This window comes from Pan troglodytes, chromosome 10 (assembly GCF_028858775.2).
Source record: "Pan troglodytes isolate AG18354 chromosome 10, NHGRI_mPanTro3-v2.0_pri, whole genome shotgun sequence".
Classification (NCBI taxonomy): Eukaryota; Metazoa; Chordata; class Mammalia; order Primates; family Hominidae; genus Pan; species Pan troglodytes.
Window position 1 is genome coordinate 43,751,951 of NC_072408.2, and position 12,630 is coordinate 43,764,580.

Consider the following 12,630-nt stretch of genomic DNA (forward strand, 5'->3'; position numbering starts at 1 on the left):
GTGGCTCCAGCTGCGGCGGACATCAGAGCATCTCCCAGGGACTAGAAGTTCAGACTAATGAGATTGAGAAAAGAGCATTTCCACATTTGCAAGGCGCCTGTGCTGCTCCGGAGGTCCCCATTACTCTGTCCAGAATCCTTTATTGCTTCCTGGTCCCCGAGGGCCTGCTGGAACCAGAATGGGAGAAGGGCTCTGCGCGGTTGGCCTTCCTGGACTCACAGCTTCCCTGTGAAGAACCTAGCGGGCTCTGCAACGCCCTGGTCACCCTTTCAGAGTGTTTGAGAGCTTATATGGGATATGTTTAAGCTGAGACAGGTCCCCAGCCACCCACAGCACGGGTAAGGGAGCATGGGCAGGGGACCCTCGGGGCAAGTGTTCCAGGCCATGCCCAGCCTCAGAGGGCCCTGAGGCTGGCGAGGGCAGCGTGCTCAGAGGAGATGGAGGCCAGTGCGGCTGGAGCTGGGGGGACGGCGAGTGGGGGCCACCACCTCCCCAAACTTCTCCATTAAGTAGCTGTGGGCAGAGACTGTTCCTCCCCGAGGCTGGAGGAGGGAAAGAATGGGGGTGCCTCTCGGATTTTTACCCACTCCTACCTGGGGGCAGGGTTGCTGCTGCCTCCCGGCTAGCCACCTGTGGGAAAGTCGACAGATCCTCCCCAGCAACCAGCCACTCCTCCTTTTCCTCCTAGCCAACTGTCACAGGTGTGTGAACCGCAGCAACTCCATCTTGAATAGGGGCTGGGTAAAATGAGGCTGAGACCTAACTGGGCTGCATTCCCAGATGGTTAAGGCATTCTGAGTCACGGGATGAGATAGGAGATCAGCACAAGATACAAGTTGTTCAAGACCTTGATTATAAAACAGGTTGCAGTAAAGGAACCAGCCAAAACCCACAAAACCAAGATGGTGACAAGAGTGACCTCTGGTTGTCCTCACTGCTGTACACCCACGAGCGCCATGACAGTTTACAAATGCCATGGCAATGACAGGAAGTTACTCTGTATGGTCTAAAAAGGGGAGGCATGAATAATCCACCCTTTGTTTGGCACATAATCAAGAAATAACCATAAAAATGGGCAACCAGCAGCCCCCAGGGCTGCTCTGCCTATGAAATAGCCATTCTTTTATTTTTTTACTTTCCTAATAAACTTGCTCTCACTTTACTGTATGGATTCGCCTTGAATTCTTTTTTGTGCAAGATCCAGGAACCCTCTCTTGGGTTCTGGATTGGGACCCCTTTCTGGTAACACAACCACTCCTCCTTTCCTTGGTAACATCCCTAATTTTACTTCTGGTGTACACACCTCCCCAAGCGATCCACGTCTTTGTTGGGAACTGACTCCTCCATGGGCTCTAGGTTGCGCATACAAGGTTCTCGCTCTGTCGCCCAGGCTGGAGTGCAGTGGCGCCATCTCTGCCTACTGCAAGCTCCGCCTCCCGGGTTCACGCCATTCTTCCGCCTCAGCCTCCCGAGTAGCTGGGACTACAGGCGCCCGCCGCCGCACCCGGCTAATTTTTTTTTTTTTTTTTTTTTTTTTTTGTATTTTTTTGTATTTTTAGTAGAGACGGGGTTTCACCGTGGTCTTGATCTCCTGACCTCGTGATCCGCCCGCCTCGGCCTTCCAAAGTGCTGGGATTACAGGCGTGAGCCTCTGCGCCCGGCCTGATGTAGGCTTCTTAGTTGCTTCCTCGCCCTCCTGGGAGAGCTTCCCAAAGTCTCTCCCTCCCGCCAGGGACCTGCACCAGGTAGCCCGGGCCCTGGGAGCGGCTATACTCTTAGGGCCACACGGGGGCGCCAGCCTCAGGCGGCTGCACCACGCCCGCCTGGAACAGGAGACCCCAACACCCCAGAGCGCAGTCAAACCGCCCTGCACTGGCCAGTTACTCTGGCTGATAAGCCCCCTTCACTCCTTAGCCCCAAGCGAGTGAGGTGCTTCCTCGCAAAAGAAAATCTGCGGCCAACCCTGAGTCACTTCTTAAGATGCGGGCTCCCATCAGCTCCCCAACCCCAGCCCCACCCCTGAGTGCCGCCTCCCGAGCTAGGCCTGGAGAGTGCAGACAGGAAGGAAGCGCAGCTGGACCTCACCCAGAGAGGGGGACAGATTATCAGCAGGGTGGGAAGTGCTACACGGAGCCCTCAAGGGCATCCCGCGTGTGCGGGTGATGCAGGCAGGTGCATGGGGGAGGGTGGGGTGCTACCAAACCCCAAGTGAGCCCTGTTGGAACTGAGCCTGGGGTGAGCCGGTAAACAAAGTGTCGGGAGGCGCTTCAAGCTTCAGGGCCAAGGGCCCCAGAGCATGAAGGTAGAGACAGCCAGGTGGAAGTGGCTGGAGAGGGTGCACGTGAGGACAAACAGGAGGAGGGGCAGCAGGAGGGTGAGGTGGTGACAAGGGCGGGGAGGTAACCTGGACCAAGGAGACTGGACTCTAGCAGGAGGGAAATGACCCCCAGGGCGGGCTTAGGCAAAGTAAACATGATCACAGGGCAACATGCTCCCACAGGACTTTCTGCAGTAAGGAAGTGTGGCTATTGAGCCCTTGAAATAATGAGGCTAGTAAGACGCAGGAACTAATTTTTAAACATTATTTCCTTTTAATTAATTTTTTTTTTTTTTTGAGACGGAGTCTTGCTTTGTCACCCAGGCTAGAGTGCAGTGGTGCAATCTTGGCTCACCGCAACCTCCACCTCCTGGGTTCAAGCAGTTCTCCTGCCTCAGCCTCCCAAGTAGCTGGGACTACAGGCACGCGACACCACTCCCGGCTAAATTTTGTATCTTTAGTAGAGACGGGGGTTTCACTTTGTTGGCCAGGCTAGTTTCGAACTCCTGACCTCAGGTGATCCACCACCTCAGCCTCCCAAAGTGCTGGGATTACAGGCATGAGCCACTGAGCCTGGCCCCTTTTAATTAATTCAAATGTAAATAGCTGCACCAGTTAGGAGGCTGTGAAGATGGTCCAGGTGAGGGAGGGTAGGGGCCTGAAATGGGGAGGCAAAGAAATGGGGAGGGCATGGACTCTGGGATTGTCAGGGCACTGGCTATTTAATATTTAACTTAACCACTCAGCCAGTACTGAAACAGTTGTTATGGAGGCCTGCGTTCGTGAGACCTGGCATGCCACAAGTGAGTAGAGCCGAGAAATCGTGGAGACCCACTGAAAGAGGGGAAGGAATGCTTAGGGCCTCGGAGGTCTCCTGGGGGTCTGGCCGGGGCAATGGGGTGCTTATGTATCATCACTAGGAACAGAAACCCACGATGAATCAGCTTGGAGATGACAAGTGTGGTTTTGAACACATGGAAACTGAGAGGTCTTAGGACATCCCAGTGAAAGCATCTGGTAGGCTGTTCTGTGTATGGCTCTGATGCTCAGGAGGGAACTGAAACTGAAGACAGCCCTGTCAGTCATCAGAGGTCAAAAATCGGCAGCCCATAGGCCAGCTTCAGGTCACAGATGGAGGTTTAGACTGGCTCACACCATTGATCTCCCGAAGTGCTGGGATTACAAGCACTGCGCCTGGCCTCATCCTACCCACCTCTTCTTTTTTTTAAATTTAAGTTTTTCCATTTGCTGTACTTCATGCCAAGTATACACTCCCCTCCTGCCTGTTCCCAAGCCAGGGACCAAGGACTACAGGCCGGTACAGGATTTGCGCTTGGTTAATCAAGCTACAGTGACTTTACATCCAACAGTACCTAACCCGTACACGTTGTTGGGATTGCTGCCAGCTGAGGACAGCTGGTTCACCTGCTTGGACCTGAAAGACGCTTTCTTTTGTATCAGATTAGCTCCCGAGAGCCAGAAGCTGTTTCACTTTCAGTGGGAAGATCCGGAGTCAGGTATCACTACTCAGTACACTTGGACCCGGCTTCCCCAAGGGTTCCAGAGCTCCCCCACCATCTTCAGGGAGGCGTTGGCTAGAGACCTCCAGAAGCTTCCCACCAGAGACCTAGGCTGCGTGTTGCTCCAGTACGTTGATGACCTTTTGCTGAGACACCCTACGGCAGTCAGGTGCGCCAAGGGAACGGATGCCCTACTCCAGCGCCTGGAGGACTGTGGGTATAAGGTGTCCAAGAAAAAAGCTGAGATCTGTCGACAGCAGGTACGTTACTTGGGATTTACTATCCGACACGGGGAATGCAGCCTGGGATCAGAAAGAAAGCAGGTCATTTGCAATCTACTGGAGCCTAAGAGCAGAAGGCAAGTGAGAGAATTCTTAGGAGCTGTGGGGTTTTGTAGACTGTGGACCCCAAACTTTGCAGTATTAGCCAAGCCTTTGTATGAGGTCACAAAGTGGGGGACCGGGAACCTTTTGAATGGGGATCTCAACAACAGCAAGCCTTTCATGAGTTAAAGGAAAAAACTTATGTCAGCCCCAGCCCTGGGGCTACCCGATCTGACAAAGCCTTTTACATTGTATGTGTCCGAGAGAGAAAAGATGGCAGTTGGAGTTTTCACCCAAACTGTGGGGCCCTGGCCGAGGCCAGTGGCCTACCTCTCTAAACAACTAGACGGGGTTCCTAAAGGATGGCCCCTGTGTTTGAGGGCCTTGGCAGCAACTGCCCTGCTAGTACAAGAAGCAAATAAGCTGACTCTTGGGCAAAACCTGAACATAAAGGCTCCCCATGCTGTGTTGACTTTAATGAATACTAAAGGACATCATTGGCTAACGAATGCTAGACTCACCAAGTACCAAAGTTTGCTCTGTGAAAATCTCCGTATAACCATTGAAGTTTGGAACACCCTAAACCCCACCACCTTGCTCCCAGTATCAGAGAGCCCTGTCGGGCATGATTGTGTAAAAGTGTTTGACTCAGTTGACTCTAGTAGATCTGACCTCCGGGACCAGCCTTGGGCATCAGTAGACTGGCAACTACACGTGGACGGGAGCAGCTTCATCAACCTACAAGGAGAGAGATGTGCAGGGTATGCAGTGGTAACCCTGTACACTGTTGAAGCCAGATCGTTGCCCAGGGCACTTCAGCCCAGAAAGCTGAACCCATTGCTTTAATTTGGGCCTTAGAACTCCATGAAGGTAAGACTGTAAACATTGACACTGATTCTCGGTATGCCTTTTTAACCCTTCAAGTGCATGGAGCATTATAGAAAGAAAACGGCCTATGGAACTCTGGGGGAAAAGACATAAAATATCAACAAGAAATCTTGCAATTATTAGAAGCAGTATGGAAACCCCACAAGGTGGCAGGTATGCATTGCAGAGGACACCAGCGAGCTTCCACCTTGCTGGGTTTGGGGAATTCCCGCGCTGACTCAGAGGCTCGAAAAGCAGCATCTGCCCCCTTCCGGGAATCAGTCACAGCCCCTCTGCTCCCTCAAGCACCTGATCTTGTACCTACTTATTCTAAAGAAGAAAAGGACTTTCTCCAGGTAGAGGGAAGGACAAGTGATGGAGGAAGGATGGATTCGGTTACCAGATGGGAGAGTAGCTGTGCCACAGCTGCTAGGAGCTGCAGTTGTACTGGCTGTGCATGAAACCACCCATCTAGGTCAGAGTCACTGGAAAAGTTGTTAGGCCTGTATTTCTACATCTCGCATTTGTCAGCCCTTGCCAAAACGGTGACACAGCGGTGTGTTACCTGCTGACAGCACAATGCGAGACAAGGTCCAGCCATTCCGCCCGGCATAAAAGCTTATGGAGCAGCCCCCTTTGAAGATCTCCAGGGAGACTTCACAGAGATGCCAAAGTGTGGAGGTCAGAAGTATTTACTAGTTCTTGGGTGTACCTATTCTGGGTGGGTGGAGGCTTATCCAACACGAACTGAGAAAGCTCGTGAAGTAACCCGTGTGTTTCTTCGAGATCTGATTCCTAGATTTGGACTGCCCTTACGGATCAGCTCAGATAACGGGCCTGCGTTTGTGGCTGACTTGGTACAGAAGACGGCGAAGGTATCGGGCATCACATGGAAACGGCATGCCGCGTACCAGCCTCAGAGTTCCGGAAAGGTGGAGCGGATGAATCGGACTATCAAAAATAGTATTATTGTCTTTCCCACTGGATATTAAAAACAATACCACAAGGGGCATCAAACCACCTGCCAAATTTGAGGGAATGTTATCCTGTCCTCCCCCCTGCCCCCGGATATTAGAGACAATAACATAGGGGTAATGTAAACCCACTGCTTTATTGGGAGAAGTATCATCCTCTCCCTTCTTGGATATTAGGAACAATATCACAGTGTGTGTGTACGCCTGTCGCAAAATTCAATGGAATGTCATCCTGTGCCTCCCTGGATATGACGAACAATGTCACGGGAGATGTACAACTTCTGAGATATTGGGAGTGATATCATCCTCTCCCCTCTGGAAGTTAGGGACAATATCACAGGGGTAGTGTACACCCTCTGTGATGTTGGGACTAATATCATCCTCCCGCCCCCTGGATATTAAAAACCATATCACAAGGGGTGTACACACACTTCGATATTGGTATTAATACCATCCTCTCCCTCTTTGGATATTTGGTGCAATATTTCAGGTGGGGTATACATCACCTGCAATATTGGAAGTAATATTATTTTCTCCCCCCCCCCCGGATATTAGAAACAATATCACATGGGGTGTGAACAACCCCTGCGATATTTGGAGGAATATCATCGTCTCCCCTCATGAATATTAAGAACAATATCGTAGGGGAGGCATACACCCCCTTTGATGTTTGATATCATCCTCTTCCCCCCTGGATATTAGGAACAATATCAGGAAGGGATGTACAGACCCTGCGACATTTGCTGTCATCTAATTGTCTCTCCCCTAGATATTAGGAAAAATGTAACCGGGGATGTGAACACCCCTGCGATATTGGGAGAAGTATCATCCTCTCCCCACTTGGATATTAGGAACAATATCACGGGGGGGGTGTACTGCCTCTGTGTTATTGGGAGTAAGATTATCCTCTCTTCCCCTGGATATTAGGAAGGGTATCAGAGGGGGAGGGTGTACATTCCCTGTGGTATTCAATGTAATCTTATCCTCTCCCTCCCAGGGTATTAAGAACAATATTAGAGGAGGGGTGTACACCCTCTGCGATATTGAGAGTCATATCATCCTCTTTCGCTCTGGATATTAGGAACAATATCACAGGGTTGTGTACACCCCCTGCGATACTGGGAGTAATATCATCCTCTCTCCCTCTGGATATTAGGAAGAGTTTCACAGGGATGTGTGCACCCCCTGTGATATTGGGAGTAATATCATCTTGTCGCCCTCTGGATATTAGGAAGAGTTTCACAGGGGTGTGTACACTCCCTGCAACATGGGGAGTAATATCATCCTGTGCCCCCTGGATGTTAAAAACCAAATCATGGGGGTTGTACACCTGCTGCGATATTGGTAAACGTTACTTCTAGTATCCCACAGAGGGTACACCCTGTGATATTTTTCATAATATCATAGGGAGATATTGCTTCTAATAACACAGTGGGTGTACACCATGTGTGTATACTCTGTGATGTGATAGCTTATATCCTAGGGAGATATTCCTTCTAGTATCACAATGAGTGTACACCCTGTGATATCATTCGTAATATCCTAGAAAGATGTTGCTGCTAATATCACAGAGGGTGTGCCCCCAGTGACATCATTATTCGTAATATCCTAGGGAGATGTTACTCCTAATGTCACAGGGGTGTACACCCTGTTATATTATTCGTAATATTCTAGGCGGGTGTTACTTTTAAAGTCACAGGGGTGTACACCCTGTGATGTTATTCGTAATATCCTAGGAAGAGGTTACTCCCAATACCACATGGGTTATCCTATGAAGAGGTTACTCCTAATATCACACTCCTAATATCACACCCTGTGATAGCATTCAGAATATCCAAAAGGGATGTTACTTTTAATGTCACATGGGGTGTACACCCTTTGATATTATTCGTAAGATCCTAGGGACATATTACTTCAAATATCACATTGGGTGTACACACATGGTGTACACATTATGTGTGAACACCTCCTGTGATATTATTCATAATATGCTAGGAAAATGGGACTCCTAATATCACAGTGAGTGTACACACTGTGATATTATTTGTAATATCCTAGGGGAATATTACTCCTAAACCAAAGTCGTGTGTACTCCCTGTGATATTATTCGTAATACTCTCATATACTCACAGTATATGAGAGGGATATTAGCACTGAAGTCACAATGTGTGTACACCTTGTGATATTATTCATAATATCCTACGGGGATGTTGCTCCTATTGTCACAGGGGGTGTATTCGCTGCGATAGTATTCGTAGTCTCCTAGACGGATGTTACACCTAAAGTCACAGGGTGTGTACATCTTGTTATATTATTCATGATATCCTAAAAAGACATTCCTCCTCATGTCCCAGGGTCTGTATACCCTGTGATATTATTCATAATATCCTAGCGAGATGTTACTTTTAATGTCACAGAGGGTGTACATCTTTTGAAATTATCCGTCACAGTTTCTTGGGATGTTACTCCTAATGTCACACGGCGTGCACACCGAATGATATTACCTGTAATATTCTATAGAAATGTTACTCATAAATCACAGGTGTTCTACACCCTGTAATGTTATTGGTCATATTCCAGGGGAATGTTACCTAAATTAATGTCACCCAGGGTGTACACCTTGTGATATTATTCATAATATCCTAGCGGGATGTTACTACTAATGTCACAATACGTGTACACCCTCTGATATTATTCGTTATATCCTCACGGGTTATTACTCCTATGTCACATGGGGTGTACTCCCTGTGATATTATTCGGAATATCTTAGGGGGATTTTACTTTTAATGTCACAGGGGGTGTACACACTGTGATATTACTCATGATGTTCTAGAAAGATGTTACTCCTAATGTCACAGGGGGTGTACACCCTGTGATATTACACAGGCTAAACCCCTGTGACATTATTCGTAATATTTTAGCGGGATGATACTCCTGAAGTCACAGGAGATGTACGCCCTGTGATATTATTCAGAATATTCCAGGGGGATGTTACTCCTAATGTCACAGGTGTGTATACCCTGTGATATTATTCACAATATACTAGCGGGATATTACTACTAATGTCACCATGTGTGTACACCTTCTGATATTACTCGTAATATCCTGGGAGGATGTTACTCCTAACATCACAGGGGTGTACACCCTGTGTTAATTATTAGTAATATTCTAGGGGGATTTTACTTTTAAAATCACAGGGGGTGTCAACACTGGGATCTTATTCGTAATATCCTAGGAAGATGTTACTCGTAATGTCACATGGGGTGTACACCCTGGGATACTATTTGGAATATCCTAAAGGGATGTTATCTTAATGTCATAGGGTGTGTACACCTTTGATATTATTCGTAATATTCTAAGGAGATATTACTTTAAAAATCACAGTGGGTGTGCACACATGGTGCACACCCTGTGATATTATTCACAATATCTGAGGGAGGTATAACTTTTAATGTCACAGTGGGTGTACACACTGTGATATTTTTCGTCGTATCCCAGAAGTATATTATTCCTATTGTCACAGGGGTTTAACATCCTGTGAAATTATTTGTAGTAATCCAGGGGGATGATTATCCTAAAGTCGCAGGGTGTGTACACCCTGTGATATTATTCATATTATTCTAGGGGGATGTTACTCCTAGTGTCGCAGATGTGTACGCGCTGTGATATTATTCACAATATACTAGCTGGATATTGTTACTAATGTCACAATGCGTGTACACCTTGTGATATTATTTGTACTATCCTAAGGGGATGTTACTCCTATTGTCACAGGGGGTGTGCTTTCTGTGCTATGATTCGTAGTATCCCAGGGGGATGTTACTCCTACCATACAAATTGTGTACACTTTGTTATATTATTCATAATATCCTAGAGGGATGTTGATCCTCATGTCACGAGGGTGTACATCCTGTGATGTTATTCTTCACATTCTAGAAAGATGTTAACTCCTAATATCACAGAGGGTGTACAATCTGTGAAGTCATTCATAATAGTTTCGGGGGATGTTACTCCTAATGTCACACGTGGTGTACAAACAGTGATATTATTTCTAAAGTTTTTTTGGATATGTTACTCCTAATATCACAGGGGCTGTACACCCTGTCATATTATTCTTAATATCATAAAGAAATGTTACCACTAATGTCACAGGCAGTGTACACCGTGTGGTATTATTCCCAATATTATAGGGTGATGTTACTCCTAATGTCACAGAAGGTGTTCACACTCTGATAACATTCGTAATACCCTAAAGCGATGCTACTACTGATGTCACAATGCAGGTACACAATCTGTTATTATTTCTTATATCCTCGGGCGATGTTACTTCTAATGTCACAGGGGTTGTACATTTTGCGATATTATTCGTAATATTTTAGAAAGATGTTACTCCTAATGTCACAGAGGGTGTACACCCTGTGAAGTTATTCACAATAGTTTTGGGGGCTGTTACTCCTAATGTCACCCATGGTGTACAAACAGTGATATTATTCGTAATATTTTATGGACATGTTACTCCTAATATTGCAGGGGCTGTACACCTTGTAATATTATTCATAATATCCTAACGAAATGTTACCTCTAATGTCACGGGGGGGGACACTGTGTGATATGGTTCCCCATATTGTAATGGGATGTTACTCCTAATATCACAGGGGGTGTTCACACTGTGGTAATATTCGTAATATCCTAAATGGATGTTACTGCTAATGTCACAACACGTGTACATCCTCTGTATTTGTTCGTTATATCCTTGGAGGAGGTTGCTTCTACTGTCACAAGGGGTGTACTCCCTGTAATATTATTCCTAATATCCTAGGTGGATGTTACTCCTCGTGTCACAGGGGCTGTGCGTTTTGTGATATTATTCACAATATCCTAGAAAGATGTTACTCCCCAGGTACACCCTGTGATATTTTTCGTACTATCCTAGGGGATGTTACTCCAAATGTCACAGAAGGTGTACACTCTGTGATATTACTCGTAATGTGTCAGGGAAATGTACTCCTAATGTCACAGGGCATGTACACCATGTGCGCACAGCCCCTGTCATGTTATTTGTACTATTCTCGAGGGATGTTAATCCTAATATTCCATATGCTGTTAACCATGTGGGAACACCTTTGTGGTATTATTCCTAACATACTAGAAGGATGTAACTCCTAACATCACATGGGGTATACGCCATGTGTGTACACATTCTGTGATATTATTCATAACATCCTAGGGAGATGCTACTCCTAGTTTTACAAGGTGCGTACGTTGTGTGTGTACACCGCCTCTGATGTTATTCATAATATTCTAGGGGAATGTTGCTGCCAATGTCACAGGGAGAGTACGCCATGTGTATGCAACCCTGGTAATATTATTTCTAATATCTTGGGGGGATGTTGCTCCTAATGTCACCTGGAGCATACACCATGTATGTACACCTTCTGTGATATTATTCGTAAATCACAGAAAAATATTATGCCTAATGTAACAGGATGTGTACACCGCGTGCATCAACCGCCTTTGATATTATTCATAATATACTAGGGGGATGTGACTTTTAATGTCACAAAGGGTGTACAAAATGTCACAGGGTGTGTATGCCTTATGATATTATTCCTGATATCCAGAAGGATGTTACTCCTAAGGTCACAGGGGGTGTACACCCTTCGATAATATTTGTAGTCTTATAGGGAGATATTCCTGTAAATCTCACAGTGGGTGTACACTACACCCACTGTGAAATTATTTGTAATATCTCAGAGATATTACAGAGTTATAGCTCTCTGTGTTATATTAGAGAGTTATATCTCTCTAAGACAGTACAAACGATACCACAGTGGGTGTACCTTATGTGTGTACACCCACTGTGATATTATTTGTAATATCCATGGTAAACATTACATCTAATATCACAGTGTACTCCCTTTGATATTTTTCATACTATCATAGGGAGATATTGCTTCTAATATCACAGTGGGTGTACATCATGTGTGTACATTCTGTGATATGATACCTTATATCCTGAGAGATATTTCTCCGAATATCACAGTGTGTGTACACCTTGTGATATTATTCATAATATCCTAGAAGGATGTTACTCCTAATATGACAGAGGATGTACACCCAGTGATATTCTTCATAATATCCTAGGGAGATGTTACTCCCAATATCACACGGGGTATACACCCATTATATTTTTTGTAATATTCTAGGGGGATGTTACTTTTAAAGTCACAGGGGGTGTACACCCTGTGATGTTGTTCATAATATCCTAAGAAGATGTTACTCTTAATGTCACATGGGGTGTACACCCTGTGATATTACTCGGAATATCTTATGGGGATGCTACTCCTAATGTCACAGGCTGTGTATACCCTGTGATATTATTCAGAATATCCACAAGAGATGTTACTTTTGATGTCACAGACGGGGTCCACCCTTTGATATTTTTTGTCGTATCTTAGGGAGATATTACTTCAAATATCACAGTGGGTGTACACCCATTATATTATTCGCAATACCCTAGGGAGATATAACTTTTAATATCACAGTGGGTGTACACACAATTTGTGAATCCTAATATCCTAAAAATAAATAAGACACCTAATATCACAGTTGGTGTACACACTGTGAT